At 42.0% G+C, this 12,594-nt stretch overlaps 1 long non-coding RNA gene across 1 annotated transcript; it reads right to left on the bottom strand.

The window, feature by feature from the left end:
• Window positions 1–1,493: 1,493 nt before the first annotated feature.
• On the bottom strand, window positions 1,494–6,669 carry Gm34784. The gene is made up of 2 exons (XR_376449.3): window positions 6,251–6,669; window positions 1,494–1,988 (listed from the first exon to the last, which is right to left on the bottom strand). It is a non-coding gene; the product is annotated as a predicted gene, 34784 (long non-coding RNA).
• Window positions 6,670–12,594: the final 5,925 nt, after the last annotated feature.

The raw sequence follows: 12,594 nt of genomic DNA, 5'->3' as shown, positions 1-12,594 counted from the left end.
GACAGTCATAACAACAGGTGGTCATAACAACAGGTGGTCACAGTAACCTTGTGAAACAAAGGTATATTTGCTGTTTCCTGAAACAGGCAGTACAGAACCATTTATAGTTAAGGATACAGGTAGGGCATAGCCCAATCCTTGAGAAACAGATTTAACATAAACAGGAGTGAATCTAATTTGTCTTTAGTATAAAATGGCTTTTAAGTCTTAGATGGAGGCAGGCTAGTATATCAAATGTTCTTACATACTTTGACCTTTCACTCCATGTCCCTCCATATTCCACCACAGCCTGGCTTTTGCTTATGCTATAGAAAATAGCTTCCAAGATTCCCTAAATATTTCCTAAGATAGTTTTCAGCACATCAATACAAAGAACACCTTGACCAGTGTGCTATACGTGAGAGTAAGCATTCAATCACTGTGACAGAATACATCTTAAAATCAACTTAAAGGAGTGAGATTTACTTTGCCTTATGGTCTCCAAGGCATCCATCCATGGTCAGCTTGCCCCGTTGTTGCTGGGCCTGTGGAGAGACAGTCCATCATGCTCCCTGTAGAGCAGCTGGTGAATGGGGAGTTAGCACACATCAGAGAGAAAATGTAGCCTTCGAAGGAAAGCTCAGTTTCCAACCTCTTCCAACTTCTCTCTACTTCCTAAGTTCCCACAATCTTCTGATATTACCACGAAAAGGGACCAAGGCTTCAGTGTGTGAGCCTCTGTGGTCCTTTGCAACCCAAACCATAACTGCGTAGATAATGAGTGCTACTGTTGGGGTTATTTGAGAAAGAGGTTCCAGCTCAGTAGGCCAGTGAGGGAGCAGTATAATAAACACATCCACCATGCTTCTTTCTATCATGGTTTTTGTCGTTTTCAAGATTTGGGATGATTGACACACATGCCTTAGATTTACTTAGAAGCAGGGAGCACTGTGAAGCTTTCGCCAGTCTCCTCAGGTCTGGATGTCTTCACGTAGAAGCAGCTTGTATGATGTGGTTTGCAGTGTTTTCTCTCTCTAGGTGTTTTGTGCTCAGCCTTCTTCCTATTTAGAACCACGGGGCCTCCAGTGCTGTTCAGATGTTTTAGAATCCCATTCAGCTCACTGATTTTCTTCATCTTCTTTCAGCTGCAAAAGGCCCAGTCATTGGGACCTGGCTTCTGATGGTGGAATGGATTCTATGAGCCTCAAGAACTACTTGGACTATTGTCAAAGATGTCTGTGATCCTGGCGTCTGCCCTGCTCTGGACTCTACCATTTTCATCTCTATCCCTGGTGTCCCTGGCATGGCTGTGAGGGTTCTTGGCATTTGGGAATGATGCTAATACCATTCAGAGAAAACTGAGTAGGGCGATGACTACTAAGACAAGCCCCCAACATGAGCAGAGAATTTGGTCTTAGTGTGTCTGTTATCAGCTGGCATTGTTTTCCCTTCTGGAAGAAAGGACTTTAAGTAAAATTTCAAAGACCTAGGGACAGGAGGCTCAACGTATTTAAATGTAATTTTGAAGACTCAAGGTGCAGTGACTTATCAATCTATCCAAGCAGAGATGCTGCTCTTTGACAAAAGAAGGAGTTTGGATCCTAATTTAGGGTGTGGGTTGTTCATATCACACCTCCACATGCCAGGTGCAACAGGTGGGGGAGGTAGGAGGCAAAGGGACTTTCCTAAGCAATCCATCAACCAAACTCTGTTTTATGAGAGCTATGTGTCAGACCCTGGAGGCAAGAGGCCAGTCTCCACCCAACTGGCACCAAGCTCCTCTCTCCAGACTCCCCTACCCTTCTCAATGCCATGCCTGCCTCTGCAGCTGCCCAGGCAGTTCCTTGGAAACCAGCTCTCCCTTATCTCGACACCTCTGCTTTCCCAGCCTCACCTGCCTGACAAGTTCCTCCTCGGTATCCTGCTGCTTGGCACAGTTGCCAACAGTTCAGTAAACTTGCTTTTTGTGCATGCATTTCAAGTCTCACTGAAAGGATTCCAAACTGTTCCTGGGAGAAAAAAAAAAAAAAACAGGGATAGAAAACCAGGCGCACAGTAGAAATCCATGATAGTACCAAGCAGAAGGTTGTAGCAGAAGAAAGCAGGCAGAAACCAGTCCTGCAGACTGCCTTTAACCCTTTCCCTTCAGCCAAATTCTCGGGGTCATTCCATAGTGTCTCTCCACACCCTTCTAGGAACCTCAGACATTTGATAGATATTTGACTTCAGTGACTCTTATACACTGTATTGGAAAGCGTCCCAAGTTTAACCCCTAATTTGCATTCTGCACACTGTAAACAGATGTGGGCACAACCAGGAGAGCCAATTATTTGTTGCCTCAACACACACAACAGAAGCTTCCACTCTTTCTATTTTTCACATCCTTCAACAACCCAAGGATTTTGCTTTCTTGAAAGCTCAGCCCCACAGTTTTTCAAAATATATATTACTCAGTAACTTCAGTTATAAAATATATACACTTCAGGGTAGACCAATGTGCCTGCCCTGCTCTATTCAGTTTCTAAGTATGAAAAAGAATGGACACACACACACACACACACACACACACACACACACACGAATGCAGACTAAACCCAATGGCCCATCCAACTTTCTTAACCCTGTGGATATGATGAATCCCTTTGAATTTTGAATGTTAAATGTTTTGGTGTTGCTTGAATTAAGCCAGCCTGTTTGCGCTTTGTGTCTTTACTATAAAATTTGATTTGATGATTTTTTTGAATCTGTATTCAGAAACTGCATGAGTTTTCTTTCCTGTTAGATGAGTTTCAGGTCTTGGTATCCAGGTCACGTGTCTGGGGAAGGGATTCTCTTTTTCTGTTCTCTAAAGCGTCCTGAACTCCCAGCATCTTCTTCCAGTGTCTGGTGGCAGTAAACCCCAAAGATTTTAGGACCTAAACTTTCTTTATGGGAAAGTTTTAAAATATCTTTCATTGTGCCACGACAATTTGGACTTTCTGCTTTGTTTGCTGTCAGAACTCATTCGGAACCTTCTTATCGCACTGCTCTTAATGACTGTCCTATCTGTAGTTAAATCTTTACAGTCCCGACATGGCTCACGTCCACTTTATAATCCTTGGTAGAACATTCTCCTCAAGGAGGGTTCAACTGTAGCATTTCAAAGGGCTAGTTGTAGCTTTGCTAGTCCCTCCTCTGTGCTTTTTAAAACCTCTTCTTTGTATCCCATTATTTTCTCTCTCTCCACTTTTCTTGGGCATAAGTTAGTGCTTTAGACAATTTTGAGTTGAATCCTACCGTAAAGATTCCATCCTTAATTGCTTGCTGGTATATACATTTCAAGCTATATGGTGCTAACTATGATTTAACTAAACCTCTCACATTTTTTATTTTTAACTTAAATACACTTAAATGTATCCTTTTGTTTCAATGATATGTTTCCCTAAAATTTTTGCTCATTTAAAACTTTGTATATGTGCCTTTTATTACTATTTGGCTTAATTGCTCTTATATACATTTTACATCATTCATGTTTCTTGTCTGATGCAAGCATTTATTTTCTAGTCTGTAAGTAGCCTAATCTATCTCTGCATAGTGGTTTTTTTTTTTTTTTCTTTTTTGACAGGCCAAAGATTTTTTTTGAAGACATAGTTTCTGGCTGTCCTGGAACTCACTCTGTAGACTAGGCTGGCCTCGAACTCAGAAATCCACCTGCCTCTGCCTCCCAAGTGCTGGGATTAAAGGCGTGTGCCACCACAGGCCAAAGATTTTAAGAGACCAAACGTACTTTTGAGAAATGAAGCATACTTTTGCTATTGAATCTTAAGAGACTTTTACAGCATTCACGGTCACATTTTTTTTTCTATCATATTCTAGGCACTTTATAATCTTAGGTTTTACATTTAATTCTATAGCCCATTTCAACTTAAACTTTGAACAAAGTGTGAAATATACATGAAGTTTATTTCTCCTCCCCATCTCCCTCTTCCAAGCAGGCACACAGTTTCCCAGCACTGTACATTGAAGAGACTACATCTCCATTGAGTTGCCTTTTGTACACTTGCCAGACATGAGTTGACTGATTTGTGTCAGTCCGCTCTGGGTCCTGATCTACTGATGTCTGTTTCGATTTCTTTGCTACTATGGTGCCGTCTCGGTTATTAAGCTTTATAATAAGTCTTGAGATTGCATAGTGTGGGACATCCAACTGTGTGTCTGTCTTTTGAAAGTGGTCTATTCCAGTCCATTTGTCTTTCTTTACAAATGTTGAAATCAGATTGCTGCTATGTATAAGAAAATGATGTTGGGGCTTGTACTGAGATTGCATTGACTTTTTATAGATCAATTCACAAAGAATTGCCATCTTAACAACACTGGGGTTGTCAAACCAGGAATATGGCACATCTGCCTTATTGAGGCTTATTTCTTTCTTCAGTCTTTATAGTTTTCAGCAAACATATACTGAATATATTTTATTGCATGGCATGTAAGCACTTGGGGTGCTTTCTTAAATAGTACTTTAAAACTGAATTACAGCTGTTTGCTACTATCTCGTAGTAGGTGAATTGATTTTGTGTGCTGAAGACGTCACTGTATTGGAATGAATGTGTGTGGTATCCCTGGCATTTAAATTCATACTGTGAAGTTCTATAGCCAGTGTGATTTTGCCAGTGGAGGCAAAATGTTTGGGGGTTAGTGAAAGTTAGATAAGGTCATAAAAATTTGGTCCTTTTGTGTTGTACTTGGTGTCTCCATAAAAAGATACACCAGAGCACATGTGCTCTCCTGCCCCACCTTTATATAAACACATAATGACACCACCTTCAGGCCAAGAAAAGAGCTCTGAGATTGAAAAATTATGCTAGTGTAGTGATTTGAATAAGAATGACCCCCATTGGCTCATATATTTAAATGCTTAATCACCAGGGTATGTTTGAAAGGATTAGAAGGATTAGGGGGCCTGGTCTTGTTGGAGGAAATGTGTCACTGGGGGTAGGTTTTGAAGTTTCAAAAGCCTATACTACACCCAATCTCTCTCTGCCTGAGGACCAACACATAAAGCTTTCTCCTGCTCCCATGCCTGCCTGTATGCTGTCAAGGATCTCTACCATGATGTTAATGGACTAAACCTCTGGAAGTGTAAGCAAGCCCCCAAATACATGCTCTCTTCTTTCCTTGATCTTGGTGTCTCTTCACAGTAATAAAACATTGATTAAGACAGGAAGTGTTTTGATCTTGAGTGTGAAAAGTACATTTCTGCCACTTAAGCCAATCTTAATACAGTATTCTGTATATGTGAATACATTTTTATTTTCATTTGTTACTTCTGGAAAACTCTTTAGGTAGATACTTTGAACTATCTTCAGAGAGAATGATACAGCCTGTGAAAAATTAGAGCTTTAGTTCTCTTTAGCTTTAGCTATGATAACCTGTTGAACTAAACTGCAACCTTAGGTGCTGGGAACTGAACCCAGCTCTTCTGGAAGAATACCAGGAAATCTTAACCAACTCATCTTTCCAGCCCCATCGTATCAATTTATAGAAATTAAAATGTAATTTTTTCTCTTATTATTAGAATAAATTTGGGGGAAAACACACAGTTTTTGCTGTCTTTTGAAAGTGGATAGCACAGCCTCTATGAGTGATCTTTGTGCTATAGGCCTCTCATGAAGAATGTAGGAAGGAAAGATGCTGTCTGCAGTGTAGGGAAGTTGGCTCAGTGTTTTACTATTGCTAAGTCTTGGTAGAAAACCTGGGGCTCAGCTTATCCTGGCATGACTAGAACTCCTGTCTTTTAGAAGGGACTAGGTGGACCTGGTCAATACACAGACATGGAATCCACCTGAGACACCTGAGACATGTGCACAGAGGAAAGGCTGTGTGACATGACTGGACAGCAACCACCTGTAAGCCAGGGACACTTAATTTCAGAAGAATCAAACCTGTCAACCTGGGTTTAGACTTTCAACTTCATGACCTGTAATAAAATAAATTTCTATTTCATCCTTGGGACTGTGGTCCTTTGCTAGGAATACAGAGAGATGGAATTGAAGTTAACCGGAGACAGTACCCTTTGTCAATGCCAGTACACCCCAGTAAATGAGCAGTCTTCAGAATCCAGGCCCAGATTAATAGGCAGAGGACAAATGGTCAAGTAGACAAATGCAAAGAGAAGAAGAATTCACCATTATTTCTGTCAGGAAACCAGTGAGTCATTTCTTGGGGAGACTCGAGCTTCCATCTCTCCCTCCCTGATTGTACCAACCTCCAGGTTCATCCTTCTGTTACTTACAGGTCAGCATAGTCTCAGAGCATCCAGGCTGATGACTCGAGACAAGCATGTGCAGATTCTCTGCCTTCATTGATCTGCACGTCAGAGCTGGGCAAGGAAGGGATGATTTAACGCCCGTTTTCCAAGAATGACGGATCCTTTTTTCAGCTCTCACCAAGGATCAGACAAAGGAAACGGGCTTCACCTGTAACAGGAGGGGCTGTGTTAGACAGCAGGGAGATTTATCAGGCAAGGAGGCTGAGCACCCTGGAGTGAGTTATAGTCTTGCCTTACCTGGAGATCTTCAAAGTAAGATATACTTCCTCTGACAGGCACACTCAGGGGCGGTGCTAGGGTGGGATGCCTTGCCGGAGGCAGGGAAATGGACTCCAGCGACCTTTGAAGGTTGAGTCCAGCCGTCTGAGTCCAGGATAAACTAAGATGGGAAGATTTATGGTTTTGACATCCATCATGTAAGTGACTGTGAGCCTCTGTTGTTTCAGAGGAAAAAGACTCTGGCTTGACTGCTCTATCCGTCAGGGTTCCGGCAGGAAACAGATGGCAGAGTCAATCTAAAATGATTTGAGGAGAATTTAATAAAGACACTATTTACAAAGGTCTGGGCACGATGTAGATTATATAGGACAGGGCAGTGCTCCAAGGCTCTTAGTGCCTTCATTGGGATACAGAGAATATCAACTATCTTGAGAGAACCTATAGTGTTCTATTGAGGAATGCTGCCAGCTAGAGTAGTCCCAGGGCCAACTCCATGGAAGAAGTAGTCTGGGAAACCTTGCTTCCCTCTCACCAGTCTACTCAAAGGTTTCACTTGGTGGCATCAAATGGAAGTCTGATGTAGAGTAAGCCCATTGGCTTGGACCAAACCAGCTGGCATCCAGAGTGGACAGAAGTTTGGGAAAAGGTGAGAGGAGATTTGGAGAGGTGAATAGATTTCTTCTCCCCTTCTACCACAGGGCACCTCTTGTTTGCTGAGCAGACTTCCATTGCCTAAATGCAACTGACACATGTACACAATGCCATGAGCCTCTGAGTGGTCATTGAGACCAGACTCAAGGAATTATTAAAATAAACAAGACATTAAAGTTACTAAACTGTCTTAGTCTGTGTACTCATCAGAAAAATGTGGCTAAGCCTGGGGTTGGGATAGATTTGCAAGTTCATGAAAATATTGAAGATAATATACAGTGTCAAGGGGGCTCACTCAGCCATGTAAGCTGTTATTATGATCATTATCCTTCTTAGTATGCGTGTCTCTCTGCCAGTCTCTCAGGATTTTTCTCATATCTGAAGACTTGGAAGGGCTATCTGCTTTCTGCAGCTGCCTGCTATGGCTTGAATATGTCTCCCAGAAGTTGGAAACTAAATGCTCAGTCTATGATATTTGGAGGTGGAATTTTTAAAAACCATTTGGGATTAAATGAGGATGGGGCACCTACACTGGCACTAGTGGCTTTTCACAAAGGACAAGAAACCCAAGCTAGCTTTCTGGCTCAGTTTTGCTGTGTAGTAAATTCCCTCTGCTGTGCCCTGATGCACAGAAGTTATTCATCAGAAGCTAACACCACATGATTAGACTTCCCAGCCTTCAGAACCATGACTAAATACATTTCTACTTTAAAAAAATTAATTATCTAGCTTTAGGTATTTTGTTATAGCAACAGAGAACACAGAAGGACACAATTTCTCTTTTCCAACCCCCTGTTTCCTAGCACCAGTTATGTGCCTGGTTCTTTTAAGGCCAGTGTATAATTATTTGGTTTGCATGTCTGCTTCCTCTGCTGAACTTTGCTCTCTCCTATGGTTATATTGGTTTTATCCCCTTTGATAGCTTCAAATTCTGATACATAGGAGATAGTAGATAAAATTTGTTGTGCGATCCAGGCATCTTTGAGGATCCAGCAGCTATAGTGGCTGAGCAGAGAATTCGTCTCCAGAGTGTTTGAGCAGAATTACTTATCTTGTTCTCTTTTAAGGTAAAGCTGGCGTAAAGAAATTATCATCAGAAAGGAACAAAAGAAGACAGAGGTCTTGCCATTTACTGGACTCTCGGATTCTCCTCTCTCTGTCAGAGAAAAGACACTCTTCCGTGGTATGGCTGGCAATGAGTAGTTTCTGCAGCATATTTTCCTTGGGTCCAGTGATTATTTTCTACCCAGAGTCTTCAGAGTTAGAGCCTAATGCATTTTATGAATAATATGCAAGAAAGCTTTGAGACTGCATCCTATTGGGTCAACTCCAAAGTCAGGAACATGATTCTGGCTTAGTGTTAGAACATGTTGTCTTAGTTTCTTTCCTAATGCTGTGAAAGAACACTATAAACAAGGCAACTTATAAAAGAAAACATTTTATTTGGGGCTAATGATTCCAGGGGGGGGGGGAGAAGCACTAAGCACTAACTGGGAATGGCATGAGCCTTTGAAATCTTAAAGCCCACCCACAGTGATACCTCTTCCAGCAAGGCCACACCTCCAAATTCTTCCCAAACAATTCCACCTATTGGAATCCCATCCACAAAAGCTCTTTGGTACAAATAAAACAGGTCTTCAGCACATTATCACCAAGAAAATACAAATGTTGACGGGGCATTGAATCCAAGTTTCTTCATATATGAACATTGCTTGGTTATTTACTTTGACAAGTCATTAAAAATTAAAAATAGAAAATATATGTATAGATTTTTTGCCTGCTTGTGTGTCTGTGCACTATATGTATTCAGCATCCTTAGAGGCCAGGATAGGCAGTGGATCCCTTGAAACTGGAGTTACAGATAGTTGTGATCTGCCATATTGGCGCTGGGTATTGAACTTGAATGTTCTGAAGACCAGAAAGTGCTCTTAACTGCTGAGACATATTGCCAGATTCCAAATCATTAAAAAAAAAGAGAGAGACATTTGCAAATATTTTAATACAGATAACTGATGATATCAAGAAATTTTATTAACAGTTTGAATTATAAAAATGGTATCTCGACATTTCATAAAAGAATCTTGTCTTTTGGGGATGTAGTCACAAATAGAAATGGAATTACATACTAACTGAGATTTGCTTCAGAATAGTCTGAACATGGATAGAAAGAAGAGAAAGGGCAGACAGGCCTATGTTGATTGTAAATCGATAGATTGTAGATAAGTATTAGTTTATTTGCCAATTCTAAATTTATAAACACATGGTATTTTTCTATAATGAGAACTGCAATGTGAACCAGATCTGCAACCCAGCTATTCAAAATGCTGAAGTGGGAAGACTACAAATTGGAGGTCCTCTTAGGCTATAGAGTATGTTCAAGGTTAGCCTGAGCTAGCCTGGGCTAGCCTGGGCAAATTGGTGAGATCCTGTCTCAAAATAAGAAATGAGAAAAGGTTTGGAGAGATAGCTGAGTGGTAGTGCATGTGTTTATCACGAGTGAGGGTCAAGGTTCAATTTCTAGTAGCACACACACACACTTACAGACACACACAGACACAGACAGACACACACACACACACTCCAGAAATAAGCATAATTTGAATAGGCCTTGTCCAAAAGAGTGAGGTGCTCAAGTCTGAGTGCTTCAAGAGGAGACAGGACAGGCATGGTGATCTGGGAGAGGGAGAGCATGAGAGACATGGAGAAGAGGAGTAATGAATGTAGTGTTTCTTTGGAAAAGATGGATGGACTTCACTGGGGGAAAAGAAGTGGCTTGATTGGCATAATGTGGGCACCGATGACACCAGACTAAGCAGCATGTGCCTGCAATGGGCTAGTAGAAGCCAGCGTGCCTGCTGTTTTATGAGCAGTGCTGGCTGAACAGGACTGGAATGCATTCTGAATGTGCTGGATGCAAAGCCAACATGGGTTGGAGTGATGCAATGCAGAGATAGATGATACTTTCTCTGTTACAAAACAAAGGAGGCCCTGCTTTCTGCCAGTGTCCAGTGGGTCCTTTCCTACTTGGCCATGTTCATTTTTACCAAGGAGCCAGAACTTGAAGGCTCAACAATGATGACTGACACAGCTTCAGTCAGGCTCATTTTCCTGCAGATAAGAATCAGTTACTCTGTTGGCCAAGCCTGTCCAGGAAGATGGAACCTGGGCCAGGGATGCCCTGGAGCTGGATTCTCTCAAGTCTGCTCCATGCTTGATGCTCGCCTTTCCCAGTGCTTTCTCACTTGACTTTACTGCACTCTTTGGACTTCTTTCTCCAGGAAGAGAGACGTTACTGTATTCACTTGGCAGGTGAGGAAACTGAAAATCAAGGTGAGAAGTAATGTGTTTAATATCCCGTGACCAATGAAAGAAGGGAGTGGGATTCTCTCCAGTTCCTTGGTTTCTTTGATCTGTTTTTTCCTCCTGCTTCTCCCCATCTCATCCCTCCTCTTCCTCCTGCTTCTCCTCCTCCTCCTCTGTTCACCCTCTCCTCATTGACCCTCTTGAGACAGGATGTGTGTAGTTCAAACTAACTACAAACTCATAATCCTCCTGTCTCTGTCTCACAGGCTACAGCCTTGTATTACCTCACCTAGGGGGACTCTGGTTTTATGCTTAGCTTCTCTCTGTAACATCTCTGTCCTCCAGGGTGTCAAGGCTGCTTTCTTCCAGGATGAACCACATGATACTAGGTTCTTACATGACTGGTACTCTGCTGGGTGATCTACTTGCATCAGTTGTTTTCAATCCTTCTCATGGTCTTTGACCGTAGGCACCACACTCATTTCCACTTTGTAGATGGAAAAACTGAGGCCCTTACTATAGCAGAGTTCAGAAAATAAGATATCAAGATGTAAACCCTAGACGACATTTCTTGGGATACCTTTTCCTGCTTAGTTGAGTCAGGTTTCAGAATTCAGCCAAATGGCAGCCTGGGAATGAACAAGAAGAAGACTTGCATTACTGTGCACTGAAACCTTTACCAGGGGTCCTTTCTTTGGTGATGGCATTTACAATATGCTACGCTAAACACATTTTAATTCGTCAGATATCTATAATGATCCTGTAATAATCATTCTCATCTAACCAATAGGAAAACTGAGGCACCAGCCAATGCCATAGAGCTACTAAAATGGAGAGCTAGGAGTCACCTGGGCCAGTTTGGTACTTGATTCCACGGTCTTGATTTACAATGTTGTCCCATGTCCAAGCGCTGTGTTGCATACCACCTGACCTAGATGATTTGGATTGACTTAGATTTCAGTTTCATGAGGCCAAATTATAAAGATCAATGTGATTGGGGACTGATATGATTTAACTTAAATGCTAAGGCAAGTACTAGAAAGTTGCTCAATTAACTTGAGTCAGGAATGCTTCGTAAGGACTGATTGTGCCTCTTCAATAGTTGCAGTCAGAGCCAAATACTAAATGTGAGGTGATAAATCAATCACCTAAACTGCTTGGCATGTGAGCGTTTAGCGATTAGTAGGTATTTATGTCCTCTTTGGTCTCTACTATGTTTACTTGTGCTCTACTGTGAACCTGCACTCATTGCCTGTCACCTCTCTGCCACTCTGACTTCAACATTCTTCTCTACTCAGCTTAATCTTTGTCTCTCCAGCTCATGACTAGTCCTGTTCTCTAGCCTTCCTGTGATTGGCTTTGACCAATGAAATGTGAGCCAAAGTGGTGGGAGTCTATTCCAGATGTTAAAAGCTATTATGAATCCTGCCAATACCTCCCGCAATGGTCAAACACTATCTGTTTTCTGTCTAGCGTCCTAGAATGAGGCAATCCTGTGCAGAGGTCTCAGGCTACCCACAAGAGACGTGTTAAGTAAGATTAAAATCTTCATTGCTGTGAGATGTGGGGTTATTTCTTTGATAGTATACACAAATCTAATGAATAGATAAGATTTTATAAGCTGCTGTGGTTTGAAGGTGAAATGTTCCCCTGCAGGCTCATGTTTTGAATACTTAGTCCCCAGTTTGGGAACTTGGTGTTTTGAAGGCCCCAGGGTCATTAGGTGTCATGGCCTGGCTGGTAGAAGTAGGATGCTTGAGGACTTTGAAGGCTATACTTTCCCTGGTGCTGTTCTGTGCTGTTTCCTGGTCCATTGTGATTCGAGGGGGTCTCTGATTCACACACTCCCACCACCAAGAGTCCCACCCTGCCTTCCACAGTTTGACATATGGAAGCCCTGACAAAACTATGAGCCCAAACAAGTCTCTCCTGTTTTTGCCACATGTCATTTCAAAGTGATGAGGACAGTAATGAGTGTGCTTTAAGAGGGGGAAAACCCATTATGTGCTGCAAGCACATGCAGCGTCTTGACTTCAAGGTCAGACTCCCTGTTGCACCAGAGAGTTTCCTTTCTTCAGTTTAATACACCTTCCCTGGGGTCCCTTTGAATGCAGGTACATTTTACATAGTGTTTC

The sequence above is a fragment of the Mus musculus genome, chromosome 4, assembly GCF_000001635.26.
Source record: "Mus musculus strain C57BL/6J chromosome 4, GRCm38.p6 C57BL/6J".
NCBI classification, from domain to species: Eukaryota; Metazoa; Chordata; class Mammalia; order Rodentia; family Muridae; genus Mus; species Mus musculus.
Note: the sequence above shows the minus strand (reverse complement) of the source record. Positions and strands in the feature narration are given on the sequence as shown.